The following is a 15116-nucleotide window of genomic DNA, read 5'->3' as shown; positions in this document are numbered from 1 at the left end:
CAAGGTATAGGCTTAGGCACAAATTCTTAGACTATAGGTATAAGATCATTCCACTGAAGAATAAGGACTCTCTTACTAAGACTATCATTCCTTCCAAGATACTAAAATTTACTATATATTTCACATTGTTGGGGTTGGCCACACAAAATCCTTTCACATTTTAGCTTTGGGCCACTAGATATTTTTTCCATTCCACTTTTATGCCTCAAAAGGGTACTATGTAGTGTACCATTATAAAATTTCCATATTCATCTTAGGTTTACTACCAGTATGACTTCAAAAATATGATACTATCAAATTGTAATGACTGTGAAATTAAGATGCCTTTTAGGGCATCCGTGAACAGCTGTATTGAATAGCCTGACATCTGTGAAATCAAAAGTGTATTTTGAATTCAACTTTCAAACCACAGAATTCAAGTAAGCAAAAACTGACCATGTGTTAAAAACACCTGAAACTCTTCCTCTTATAACTGTTTATCTACATTTTTAAAACTCTGTTTACATTGTAGTAACAGCTGTGTTTAAAAGGGACATGACAGAGCAGACTAATTTATAATGCAAAACTCTATTCTAAAAAAGAAAACTTATGCTTGAAAAAACACTTCAAAAGAGGGCAAAAATGATTAAAATAGACACAACCATTTGTTTAAACTATGACTTTCTCTAGAAAAAACAGCCTAATGTAAACTGGCCTATGCATGTTTCAAGCAGCTGTTCTGTATAATGCCTCTACAAAACCTTTTTCTTTGGGGGGGTGGGCAGAAAGAAAATGAGCAACTGATCATATCAAAAGGTCACTGACATTTAAGAAACAGCACAAATCTAAGGATGGAATACAAAATATTTTTCAAGTGTGCCAAGTTAGTTAAATTAAAGGCTGAGGAGACAGAACCAGTGACCATCACCATAGTCAGCGATCTTATGACTGAAAAGTCACCTTTGACCAGCATTCATTCATTGTATTTGTATAGAATAATGGCAAAACTTTTCCATAAGGAAAAAGAGTCCAGACAAATGATTTGTCCATGTTTTACCTTATATTAGCTAATGTTTCTTTTCACTCTCTCTTTTTTTTCAATCATTGTTTGGGCACCGCATAGACATGATCCTAGGGCCTCTTTTTCACCGTTTCAACTGATTTTTCTTGGTGTCTGATGCTGTTGACCACTTTCACTTTTACAAAATCCTCTCTTTCATTGGTTCCCATGATGCCATTCTGTCCTCATACCTCTTGATCATTTCTAAGGATCTAATGGAGCACCTTTTCCTCTGCTTGTTTCCTAAACGTTCCCCTTAAGTGCCATCTGCATCTTCCTTCTCTTCTCAGATGCAGGACAGTGGTCTCAGGTAGCTGAAAGAAGCAAGGAAGCAGAGTTTCCCACATCTCAGCCTGACCATGTGCTCAGGTTTTCAGGAATTAGCTGAGAGGGTCACACCTGAAGGGAGCTGACTGGACAAAAGACAAGGACCACACAGAAACAAGGATGCTTCGTCAGATCCCAGCATGGAGAGCTGACAACACCAGAACCTGGTTTCCGCACTCACACATGTCAATCTTGGAAATGTAGGCACAACCCCAAAGAAAGGGGCATGGAATCCCAAATAGATGAAGATAAAGTTCCCACTGCCCAACAAAATAAGGGCCCCAGATAGAAATTAAATTCAGTTAAAGAAACATGGGAACAGTTCCATTTCACATGTATGATTTTGTTGAATGATATTCCAGCAGTTCCCAGCACAGTGCCTGCAATATGGTTGGAGTTCAAAAAAATGTGGTTTCCTCTTCTTATTGGAGGATCACAAAATTCTCATTATCTGATGAGTTAAACTGGGTCAACTTTAATTCATTTATCCGTTTACCCATGTAACAAAGATATTTTGAATACCTACTCTGTGCCAGGCAATATTCTAGGCACTGAAAACACTATAATGTAAATGAAGTTCCAGCCCCTTAGAGACAGAGACAGTGGAAAAAGAAGAAAGAGGGAAGGAAGGAAGAAAGGAAAGAAGGAAAGAAGGAAGGAAAGAAGGAAGGAAGGAAGGAAAGAAGGAAGGAAGGGAGGAGGAATGACAAATGTAAGAGAATAAAACAAAGCAGAGTATTAGAGAGAGTTTGGGGTTGGTCAACTCTCCTGGTCATAGTGCTCAAGAAGGCCTCTCTGAGTAGATGAGACTAACATTGAGCCTTGGAAATTTGTGGCAAGAACACTCCAGGCTGGGGAGCCAGCAGGGCATAAGCCGTTGAGTAGTCTTCCAAATCAGTTACTCTCTAAACTTACAACTCAAATTAGCATGTAAGGGAAGAAGTCTGTAATCTTAATGTGAATCTTAGCCATTCCTTCGGTTTCATTTATATAACAGCCAAAATATATCTTGGAAAAATAAATCAAGATGAAAAGTAAGGATTTGCTGTTATTAATGTGCATTCATTAAATTACATTCATTCAAATAGGAAAGAATAAGCTATATAACTTATATTTGTGTCTATGTCTCTATTTGCATATACCTATATTTGTATCATCTATATCTCTATTTACATTTGAAATATGCTATATACTCTGGTTATACCCATACCTGCATCTATCTATCTATCTATCTATCATCTATCAATGTGCTGCTGGCTATGTGACCTAATTATTTTACTACTAAGGCCTCACAGCTGATTAACTTATTTCTGAAAGAAGCAAACAGTCCTCCTGAGAAACTCCTCAGAAGTGGAATATATAACTGTGTATCTACACCATGTGTATCTGTATCTGTATCTGGCTATGCTTATAATTGTGTTATGTATATATAAGACTTCAGTTTAAGCACTCCCAGGTTATACCTTTACAGACCAACTGGATCAAATATCTACAGCAAGAAGATGATTCTACTCATAAAACACCAATTGGGGGGATTATTTTTGTTACTATCTTCTAACGAGATGTCGAAAAGAGGTTCCCAAAAGATAAATTATTAATTCTAAATAGCATACAAAATCATACTTTATTATTTGAAAAAATGTAAAAATATCACCACTGCTTTATCCTTAAGGTTTCCCCTTGGAAAGAGCCACCTCCGCTCCTCAAACAGAAATTGAAGATGTGTTACCAATGCCAATGCAGTCACCTCCAGGGTAGCTGACATATCCATGGCATTTTTTCAAAGCTATGATATATAAATTTTATTTTAAAAGAGTTGCAAACAAAAAGAAGCACACTGGCTTTGTCTATATTCAGGGTCCTACAGTTCTTTTTAAAGTACAGTGTTATGATGCTTTATAAAAAGAGGTCCTACATTTTCTGATGCCTGGTAAGACTGATATTTATCACTTACAACTCCCTCACACTCTTGATTTTATGATGGAATCATAAAATTGTGGGTAATTTTTTAAATGACTGCATCAATTATAATAAAAATATATGCTTTAAAGCCCTCAAAAGTAGGATAGTTACAATCAGTCATCCTACACTAAAGGAGTCATTTGAAATGAGTCTTATTTAATTAGGATGACTGCATGCCTGACTTGCTGGGGACAGTCCCAGTTTATGTCTACTGTCCTGATGTAAGAACAGTGCCCACACTGACTCTCAAGAAAGTCCTAGTAAACTACAGTTATTCGATGTAAAATCAATTGCAGAATGGTTATAGTGAAGAAATTTTATAAAACTAGTGTTTGGTCTGGGACAGGAAATACCACCTGTCACTAAAATCTGGAAAATACAGTTGTCACAGTATATAATATTCAATTATTTAAATAATTTTCCTCCTCTGGGAACCAAAGAATCAAAGAGTGACAAAAAAGGGCTGTAGCACAGAGGTAGATTGGCTGCCATGCCAGCACTAGTATAATAGCATAGACACACAAATACAAGACAGTGTTTACAAGTTTATTCTCCTTCAAGCATAAAATTAATGAAATTGACATTTGTAAATGTATTTCTCTGACTACATTTTACTTCTATGAACTAGCAAAAATTTGAAAGTTTATGGCAACTAATCATTTCCACTTTATCTAATACTAGCAGGGAAAAAGTTATTAAAGTTGAAGACTTCTCAAGGGATGTGCCAGGCCCATCAACACATCTTTTCTATGGCATATAGCATTACTACAGTAAGTGTTCAATTGTATAGGAGAAGATATTTAAATCATTTTACATTTTCTAATATTTTCCAGTTCTACACTTTCCCAGATACAGTAGATTTGTTTTTTAGAACAGCATTTGTGTTTGACATAATAAGGGTTTGGCATTTTTAAAAGGTGGGAGGGGGGCAGATCATTTTTGGAAAAAAATTGAACTAGCTTTATGACTACAGAACTTCTTAGAACCTTTAATATTCTAATATACATGGTGACCCTAAGAGACAAGTATTGCACGAGGCATTTCTCAAACATGTTTGCCCACTGAGCTCTCTTTTCCCACAGCATCCTGCTGGTCTAATGTCTGTGCAACACATTATGGGAAATATGTCTTCTTAGAATAATGTCTTATTCTTCACAAATCTACATGGAAAAAAAAATCGAATCCCTCTGTTAAAGGTTTTAAAACTACTTAAAGATGCAGTAATGAAAAAAAAGATTATAAGAAAATGTACCTACATTTATTTATTTATTTATTTATTCTACAAATACTGAGTGAGTATCTACTATGTGCTGGGCACTTTTCCAGGCATCAGTATTGTTGCAGTACAAGCCATGCAAAGTCCTGGTTCTCAGGGAGGAAACATTCTAGTGGGAAATACACAATAAGCACACGTATGAATATATATGTATCCATGAGTGATGGTGTTAGGGTGCTAATATTGTGAGACTTTGTTCTTTCTGTTTTTGAATTTTCTCTACTATGGGTATAGTACATATATAAATTCAATGCGATTATAATCAACATCCAAAAGGATTTTTTGTGAAACTTAACAAACTGGTTAAGGGCCTAGAAGAACAAAAAGCCAAGAAGAGTCACAATGATTATTAAGACTAAGGAATTTTCCCTAAAATATTACGGAGCTACAAAGTTATTAGCACAGGGGTAGACAAACTAATGGATCAAAATAAGAAGTCCATAATCAAAAACCTACATGGAAACTTGATGAGTGTAGAAATGGTACTGATGATCAATGAAAGTGATGGATTACTCATCAAATAGTGCTGGGACAACTGGCCTTCCAAATGGAAAAATAAACTGAATCCCTGCCTCACACCATACTTAAAAAAGAAACTTAATGTGGAATAAAGAACTAAACTTGAAATTGAAAAAGACACAAATAAATGGAAAGCTATTCCTTGTTCCTATTTTGGAATAATTAATATTGTTAAAATGTTTATATTGCCCAAAGCAATCTACAGATTTAATGCAAACCCTGTCAAAATTTGAATGGCATATTTCAAAGAACTAGAAAAAATAATTCTAAAATTTGTATAGAACCACAAAAGATCTTGAATAGCCAAAACAATCTTGAAAAAGAAAAACAAAGCTGGAGGTCTCATGCTCCCTGATTTAAAACTATACTACACAAAGCTATAGTAATCCAAACGGTACGCTATTAGCACAAAAACAGACCCACAGATCAATGGAGCAGAATTGAGAGCCCTGAAATAAACCCACAAACATATGGACAATTAATTTACAATAAAGGGGCGACAAATACACAATGGAGAAAGGATAATCTCTTCAATAAATAGCACTGGGGAAACTGGACAGCCACATGCAGAAGAATGAAACTAGACTACTATCTTACATCATACACAAAAATTAACTCAAAATGGATTAAAGACTTGACTGTAAGACCTGAAACCATAAAATTCCTAGAAGAACACATAGGTGGTAATCTCATTGACATTGGTGTTAGTGATAGTTTTGAGGATCTGACTCCAAAGGCGAGGGAAACAAAAGCAAAAATAAACAAACAGGACTTAAACTGAAAACTTCTACACAGTGAAACAAACCATCATCAAAACAAAAAGGCAACCTACTGAATGGGAAAAGATATTTACAAATCATATATCTGATAAAGTGTTAATACCCAAAATATATCAAGAGCTCATACAACTCAACAACAATAAAACAACCCGATTTAAAAATGGGCAGAGGATCTAAATAGATATTTTTCCAAAGAAGACATACAGATGGCCAATAGGCACATGAAAATATGCTCAACATCACTAATTATTAGGGAAATGCAAATCAAAAGAGATATCCCCTGACAATTGTTAGAATGGTTATTACAAAAAGACAAGGAATAACAAATGTTGGGGAGGATGTGGAGAAAAGGGAGTCCTTGTACACTGTTGGTGGGACCATAAATTGGTTTAGTCACTATGGAAAAACAGTATGATGATTCCTCAAAAATTTAAGAATAGAACTACCATATGACCCAGCTATTACACTTCTTAGTATCTATCCAAAGAACACAAAAACACTTAACACTTAATTCAAAAAGATACGTGCACTCCTATGTTCACCGTGGCATATTTATAGTAGCCTAGATATGGAAACAACCTGTGTGTCCATCGATGGATGAATGGATAAAGATATTCAATGGAATCCTGCTCAGCCATAAAAAAAGAATGAAATCCTGCCATTTGTGACAACATGGATGAACCCTGAAGGTATTATGCTAAGTGAACTAAGTCAGGTGGAGACAGAAAAAAATACCACATGATTTCACTCATATGTGGAATCTAAAAAACAAAACAAACAATAAATAAAACAAAAACAAACTCATAGATACAGAGAACATATTGGAGGTTACCAGAGGATAAGGGAGTTTGGGGATGGGTTAAATGAGTGAAGGTGATCAACCGTATGAAATTTTTTAATTTCAAAATTAAGTTATTTAATTAGTAAAAAAAAAAAAAAAGAAGAAGAACTGAACATATACAGCACATACCTACATATAGGTATAAATCTACGTGGCTCCAGGTAGTTATGGAGGCGAAATTCACATCAATCTCCTCCCACAGTATCGATGCATTTAAAGTTCTTACAAGCATGCACCTTTAAAATGTTTGAATCTTCACAAACTAAATTCCATCTTGTAAACCACAAGAATCATAAGCATGCCCCCACCCACCCTTGTATAACAGAATTGTTCTATAAGAAAATTCTAGGTCCACTGAGCACCCTGTTAGGAAGGGGCCACCTACAGAGTGGAAATTGCCAAGGATTTAGAATCCAGAGTACTGAGTTCAATTCTAGCCCCACCATTCCCTAAGGGTGTGATCCCAGGCCAGTAATTCGACCTGTGTGGGTCTGTTTCCTCGTCTATAAAATGACGATAATGATAGTATCATCTCACTGAATTATCATGAGGATTAAAGAAGAATATACAGGAAAGTGCTTTGTAAATCTTAAACTCGTTTTGCCAAAAATAGTAACTCATTTCTGTACCAGTTGAAGGCAAAAGATGCTTACCACATGAAACTCGCCTTAAGGGAATAAGTGAAGTGCTCTGGTGGAAGAGGCAGGATTAACACTGGAAGTAATAGCATGCATCAAAAAAAAGAAAGAAAGAAAGAAAAAAAGAAAACCCCAAAGAAACGCAGGTTGAATTATGTAGTTGAGACTCTCAGGACTGCAGGGAGCTTCAGTGAGGGTCAGGGTCTAAGATGATGAATGACTTTCACTAGGCCTTGAGGCATGGTGTTTAGATCAGTGGACGGTGTGGAGAGGGTGTTCTAGGTAAGGAGAAGAGAATGCGGTCTATTTGCAAAATAGCAATGATAGGCTTAATTTATCCAACATGGTTAGGATCTTTTCACCGTAGGGCCTATCATGGTTCTTATTAAGCGGGGAAGGCTTACTTGCTCCTGTAGGTTAACCTAACTTTAAAATTATGCAAAAAGGACTTGGGAAACAGCAAGAACTGATACTTACAGGGTGGCAACAAGGTTTCACTAGTTATCATCCAGGTGCGTGATCTGGCCCTTAGCAGCCATTTTATTAGGTTCCCAGCATCTTGTCATAGATCCTTGTCCATAGCTATTTGATGACTATGAAGGATGACGGTGAGAAATCTCTTCTTTGCTTTGTAAACACCCCAGAATTTAAATTTACTGCTTCTAAATCTGACCCACGAATGGACCAACAAAGGTGTTAAGATATTCTTCTTGAACCAGCACAGCTTACTAGACCTTGAGACAGATATCTTGTCTTAAATTTCTTCTACTTTATTTGCTGTCTGTTGTTTTTAACAATTCTCTTTGATTCTTTGTTTTGATCTACACAAAATGTTAGGTTGAAATAACTACTTGTCGTTCCCACCGGATCCAGCTCGGGAGTAATGTGGACCAAGAATCCATAATACAAGGCCATGTGGCTAAAAAATTTTGAGATTTCAATAACATGAAAACTATTAATGCTGAGATTCCTGTTTAGAGTGAAATGTGTTGTCATCATACCCCTTTCATTAAACGGTGATGTGATCTTTGTTTCTACATAAGCAGTCACTGCTTGGTTGAGGATAAGACAATCTTGAAACTTAAGATGACTGATGCTCAAATAAAATCAATCCTATTGATAGGTTTAGAAACAAAAAAGCCTCACATTTATGTTACTGCCTTCTTTTTGCTATGGGAAGGGAGAAGGGATTGTTTTTTGTGGAGGCAAGGCTAGTATCTCAGGGAAATAAGAAAGTAATAACAGATGTAAAGTCAATGTGAGAAATGGCACACACTTCTCCCTCCTTCCTGCTTCCCACTTCAAGTGACATTCCATCTGGAAGACTTTAGACCTTTCCCCAACATTTAGTGACGGAAAATTAACCTGGAAATTTTGGTCTGCTTGCCCTCTGGTTGGGGCACTAAGAATTAAGCCTTTCTTAGTAAGTTCCTGTGATTTACTTATATAGTTAAAACTAACCGTAATTCACGCACCTCATAGTACATTATACGTCAAAATACATCACCTCATTCAAATGTATACTTGAAAAATGATGCTGCCTACCTCACCTCACTTCTACCACCCACCCAGCTAGTTTCCCTCCCTTCTGCCTCATCCAGTCCTTCCAAGCTGAGGCCAGCCTGACCCTACTTTCCAGGACACCCTCAGGTTCTCTTTCATTGGAAAGTATCTCAGCATGCCTTGCTCCCACTCACAGGGCCCAGTGGCAGACTCTGTCCCACCACATTGCTCCCAAACTCACACGTTTGCCGTCAATCGTACCTGAGACTTGAGACCGTGGCCCCTGGTCGTCCACAACGTGCCCCAGCACAACTCATCCCATCCCAATCCTTTAGGCCATCTCACACTCCCCTTCAGGCTATCGAACTGGGACTCTTCCTTTCACTCTGTTCCGAAACGTCCAGCCGGTTGCCGTGCTTACTTCCCTGAGACCTGGGACACGATCCTAAACTCCAAGCTGGTGCCAGAGCCCCCGTGCTGTACTGTGTTCCTGAAGGCCCTCTCAGGAGGACCAGGAGTCTCACCCCAGGGTCTCAGCCCGGCTATAGGGGATGTGAACCAGCAGTGGAGCTTTCCTGCTTGCCTAGGTGTTGTCCCAAGACTCTTGGTTACTCTGCCCCCCACCACAGCCTTTAGAACTTCATCTTGAACTGTGCTTTCTAACTCCTCTCCCTTCCCACCCACCTCACACACCCCCTGGGCTCACAAGCTCCAGGATTAAGACTGAGCCTGGTGTGCCCCTCAGGTACCAATTTCCACAAATGACCATCCTTCCTAACGGATGAGTGTGATGCCAAGCTCTGACACTGTCCCTATTTCCTCTACCTTGCATTGCAACAGGTGTGCCAGCATACCACATTCAACATTGACCCAACAGAAAGGAACAGTGGCAGCTGTTACAGTCCAGGCATTGGCCTAGTTGATGAAGAGATGAAAAAGGCAAATCCCAGCATCAAGAGGTCTACAGCCCTCACCCGTCTCTACTAATGCTCATGTTCTGATCTATAACTTGTGAAGCACCTCCCTGTGTGTTATACAGAAAGACTAAAAACAGGGTCCAACCAAATTGGACTTCTAGCCAAGTGTTACCTTAAGAAATATGTTAATTATTCTATAGTTCTTTTGTCATTAAAATTGGAAATATCACATAGGATTGCCTGGGTAATGCAACACAGAAACAAAGGGGAAAGTATGTGTTCAGAGGCTACATGAGAACGGCCATCCTCATACTTGCAAGTTCACAGATCTGGATCATTGATTCTCAACAGAGGTGGTACCTCCCCCTAGAGGGCATTTTGGAAATCTGTGGAGGTATTTTTTGTTTTCACAATGATTAGGGTATACTTCTAGCAGTTGATGAAGCAGGCATGCTAGAGGTCTCCCAGGACAGGGGACAGTCTGCTCAATGAAGAAGCTGAGCTTTGTACAGCTTTTAAATATCCCAACAAATAGTCAAATAAGTGAGACATTTGTTTATAATTATCTCAGCCTGAAACCTAATGCTACTTTATATAATTTTTGAACAGTTTTAATAGACACTGACTTTCCAGCAAAGCAACAGACCATGTAAATCAAAGGAAGAAGGTCCTTTGTTTGGTTTAGAAGGTTAGTAAGTGTTGTTTGTCATTTTGAGAAGTCGTGTCACCAATCACCATGCTGTTCAAGGTCTTCAACAGCCCATGCAACAAACCTGTTTCAGTCTACATCTGTAGATGTCACCAAAAATTGTAATAAAAGATAACTGAGATGTATTTTAATGAATTTAACATTCAAACGTTATATGAGCAGAGACACGCAAAACATAGAGATCAGATTGAGGTCCATTAAAAAGAAGGGCTGGTTTATAATATTTCATATTCAAAAATTTGGAGGCAATATAATAAGAAATCTATGTTGTGAAAATTATGTTTTGGAAGTACTTGCTAATTTGGGCAGGGGATGTTTGCTGTTTTTCAATCTGACTCTGACCTTGTCCCCAGAGGTGTACCACCACACAACTTCTCAACAACCTCTTGAACTATAGTTCCCTTTCCCAAACCTTGTATTCCGCACCATCCGTCAAAAAATACAGCCTCCAAGGACTTTTAAAATCCTAGAGACTGAATACACGTCTAGTAAGATAGTGTTATTATCCTAATCCATGTCATAAATTGGGAATCATTTTGATATTATACTTATAAACAGAACCCAGCTCATTTGTAAGAGTATTGGACTTCATTTTCTGCACTTCGACTCTGTATTTCTTCTTGACATTTCCCCTTACTTAAATTAAGATTAGTTTTCTTTTTATTATTATAGGTAAACACATATACTGTTATTACTTACCCTAACACTAGGTTTATTCGAGTATCCATTTGTACTATTCCTCCTTAATTTTTCTATATTTCTTGTACAGAATAATAAAAAATTATTTTATTTTAGAATAATAAAGGGAATTATTATAAAAAGGGAGCACTGACCTCTATAAGGTTGTTTCAACTGCTCTAGAGGCAACAGACTAACAAGTAGTTTTACCCTTGAAAGAGCTTCCTGCAAGGCAAGAGTGAAATTCAGAAAATTTTATAGCCAGTCTAGTGCAAACACCAACAAATCAAAATGGACCCCAGCTATAAACGACAACTCTAGCAGAACCAGTGCCCATCAGCTGAATGTCAGCCCTCTCTAAAAAAATCCCAGCTCGTGGTTGTGACCCAATTCCAACATGGCACTATTATGTCCTGTCTCTCCACCTAGGGCAATGGTGCCTGGGTTTGGTTCGATATATTCCTTATGTGTTATTTCATTTGATCCTTTTTTAAAAATCACTATGAAGAGATATTATCTCTACCTTTACAGATGAAGATAGGGAGAAATTAAGAAATCTGTATGAAGTCACAGAGTTAGCAAGTAGCAGAACTGGGATTGTAACATAGATACTTCAACTCCCAATACCCATGCTTCCCCATCCACCATCATCACCATTTCATGTTCACTTGTAAAATTACTACACAATGAACATAGCAGAAAAGCACAGGTGATGGTTGGTTCTGAGCAGTACTTTTCACCAAGACAAGAAACAACAAATGATATAACAATGGGCTTAATAACCAGCTGATAACATTTGGACCCTGCTAATGTGGGCCTTATTACAATCCACCAAGCATAAAGAGACATAAAGAGTTTCTTACCATTGCACACATTCATGTGATCTTCTCTTTTATCATCCTCTTGAGTTATGGTAATTAAGAGGAAACAATACTGTTGTGCAGGTATTCATTAAATTCATGGTCTGTGAGCTCCTTGAAGATGGGAAATCTTCATCTCGACTCCAGTGCTGAGCACAGCACCTACAGCAAAGTAGGTGTTCAGTTAATGTCTCTTGTTACCACGGATGGATGACATAGCATTCTGCAGCAAACCATAGGAGACATGTGCGGTTCTCTCGTTTCTGGTCTCCCTTGCCTTGAAATCTCATAGGCTTGTCCTCATAAACTCCTGGCCAACACATTCACTCACACTCCCAAGAGTTGACTCTTTAGGTTGTTTTTTTGTTTTTCCCAAATGTTTTCTTCCCCCCCCCTTTTGTTTTTTCCTTCCTTTTCTTTTTTTCTTTTTGACTCCTCCTTGGGTTTCAAAGTGCACTCAGGTGAAGGATTATTTGGGAGGTAAGGATGAATTGGTAGACAGGTTGGGTAGAGAGGCTAAGAGAATAACTGTAAATCCAATAAGGGAGGAAAAGAGTATGCTCTCTACATGAGATTCCAAGCTCCATAAATTCTGTAGCCCTTCATATGTAGAGAGCATTACTTCTTTTACCAATTTATCGAGAAGCTGGTATGTCCTTGGATAGAAAGGAAAGAGAAATTCATAGCATTGGAGATTTGCTAAAGATTGGTGATAAAGAATTTAAATTTGATTTGAGATGAGAATATAAGCTCCATGAGGGCAAGGACCTGGGTCTTCTTTTAACACTATCTCCCTGTTATCTAGCACATTGCCTGGTACTAATCAACATGTGTTGGTTGAATTAATGAGATCACATAAAAGTATGACAAGCAGTGAAAGTATTTTCATAAAGGTGTCATAGCTAAATATTAGTGTGCCAGGAGGGAGAGGGTCCATACTCAAAAACAGGCTTGACAATGAAGTATGTAGATCATCAGTGTCATCTCTCTACAATTCCTCTCTCCAGAATCACTTCCTTACTAGTTGTACCCTTAATGGTCCTATGCCATTTCAGATGTTTAAAATGTGATTATTCCGGAGATTTTTAAATAATTTAAAGGACAAATGTTTCAACATAGACTGCCACCATTTCTCATTTAATTTCTTAGAAGGGGGGGAAAATAACGTATTTTGTAAAGGACAATTTGTTTTAAAAGGAACAATAAGCCCAAACTGGAAAATTTAAATATTGAGTAATAGAAACGAAGGGTTAAATAAAATTATGTCAAAAATATACTAATTTTAGAAATATATAATATTTATTTGGAGTTATACAAGCTATAAATTGCAAACCAAAAAATAGTTGAGCAAAAGTGTCTTTCCAAAGATGACCAGTTTTAAAGGGGCAGAGTGTTTCAATTTATCGTGCTGCATTATGCAACTTCTTCAACAGCCCAGGTTTCCCATATACATCAGCTATAATTCTAAGGGGAAAAAAATGTTGATTTTGTGAGTGATTTACAAAGCCTGTTTTGTTTTGTTTTTTAATTTTTGGCTGCATTGGGTCTTTGTTGCTGCGCGCGAGCTTTCTCTAGTTGCGGCGAGCGGGGGCTACTCTTCATTGCGGTGCACGGGGCTTCTCATTGCGGTGACTTCTCTTGTTGTGGAGCACGGGCTGTAGGCACGCGGGCTTCAGTAGTTGTGTCTCGCGGGCTCTAGAACACAGGCTCAGTAGTTGTGGCGCACGGGCTTAGTTGCTCAGCAGCATGTGGGATCTTCCCCGACCAGGGCTCGAACCTGTGTCCCCTGCATTGGCAGGCGGATTCTTAACCACTGTGCCACCAGGGAAGTCCCACAAAGCCTGTTTAATAAGGAAAGGTGACTGTATTAGTTTCCTATGGCTGCTGTAACAAATTACCACAAACTCAGTGACCTAAAATAAGAGAAATTTATTCTCTTTCAGTTCTGGAAGCTGGGAAGCCCAAAATGGTTTTTCTGGGTGGAAACCAAGGTGTCAGCAGGGCTCATGCCCTTTGAAGGCTCTAAGGAAGAATCTGTTTCCTTGCTTTTTCCAGTTTCTGGAATTGCACTCTTTGCTTTCCTTGGCTCATGACCCCTTCCTCCATCTTCAAAGTCAACAGTCTGGACTTTTGTTTCAGTGGTCACATTACCTTTTCCTTCTTCTTTATAATCAAGTCTCCTCCTTATAAGTATACTTGTGATTGTATTTAGAACCCACCAAGATAATCCCAGATAACCTCCCCATCTCAAGAACCTGAACTTAGATCTGCAAAGTCCCTTTTATCATACAAGGTACCTCTCACTGTTTCTAGGAATCAGGACCTGGGTATTTTGGGGGGCCATTATTCAGCCTACCAAAGTGAAAAACATATATTTGAATAGGAGGCTGGTGGTTTAAAGTTCTACTTCCAAACTTGGAATAAGACAGAGGCAATTACTTTCTAAAATATGTAGTGTGCATGAAAGAAACAGATAAATGAAGCAAAAGGCAGCTGTGGTTACTTTCTATGACAACCTTAAGTCATCACCAGCATATATACCTCATCTTGAAAATGGGCACCAGGCATATCTTCCATCATTTCTAACATTGTCAACATAGAAATATTTGCAGCAGGCTTGCAGGTGCTGATTGTAATCACTAATATAATTGAGGCTGTAACCATTCATTTCTTTTTCTGTTCTCCAAGATTACTATTTGAGTGGCCTCTCACAATCCAGTGTTTATAGTTTCCTCAGTGATGGAGGGGGAGAATGAAAGGATAGATAGGGCCGATTTCTCATCTTCTTCAGCTTGAATATTATATGATGGTTTTATTTCTCACTCTCTCCCATTTTCAAACACTTTTATTAAATATGAAAGAGAGTCTGAAGTTAAAACTCTTTGTTTTTCATTTCAGCCCCTGTTATACAAACCAAATTGATGAGGGACTCAGTTAACCGAATGGTTGGAAGAAAAGAGATTTTGTGGAACAGTCAGTAATTTCTTGCTGTTTGGAAATTCTGCATAAGAATGATTAAAAATAAACACTGATGCGTACTCAGTAGAAGTGTCATAGATCCTACCAAC

At 37.9% G+C, this 15116-nt stretch overlaps 1 long non-coding RNA gene across 1 annotated transcript in view; it reads right to left on the bottom strand.

The window, feature by feature from the left end:
* The window catches only part of LOC133100947 (uncharacterized), a 160201-nt gene that overhangs the window by 109821 nt on the left and 35264 nt on the right, over positions 1-15116 (bottom strand). The window contains exon 3 of the long non-coding RNA XR_009702562.1: positions 12052-12210. This is a non-coding gene — a long non-coding RNA (uncharacterized LOC133100947). The remainder of the gene's footprint in view (positions 1-12051; positions 12211-15116) is intronic.

This window comes from Eubalaena glacialis, chromosome 11, assembly GCF_028564815.1.
Source record: "Eubalaena glacialis isolate mEubGla1 chromosome 11, mEubGla1.1.hap2.+ XY, whole genome shotgun sequence".
NCBI classification, from domain to species: Eukaryota; Metazoa; Chordata; class Mammalia; order Artiodactyla; family Balaenidae; genus Eubalaena; species Eubalaena glacialis.
The sequence above is the reverse complement of the archived record's forward strand: the minus strand, read 5'-3'. Positions and strand labels throughout refer to the sequence as shown.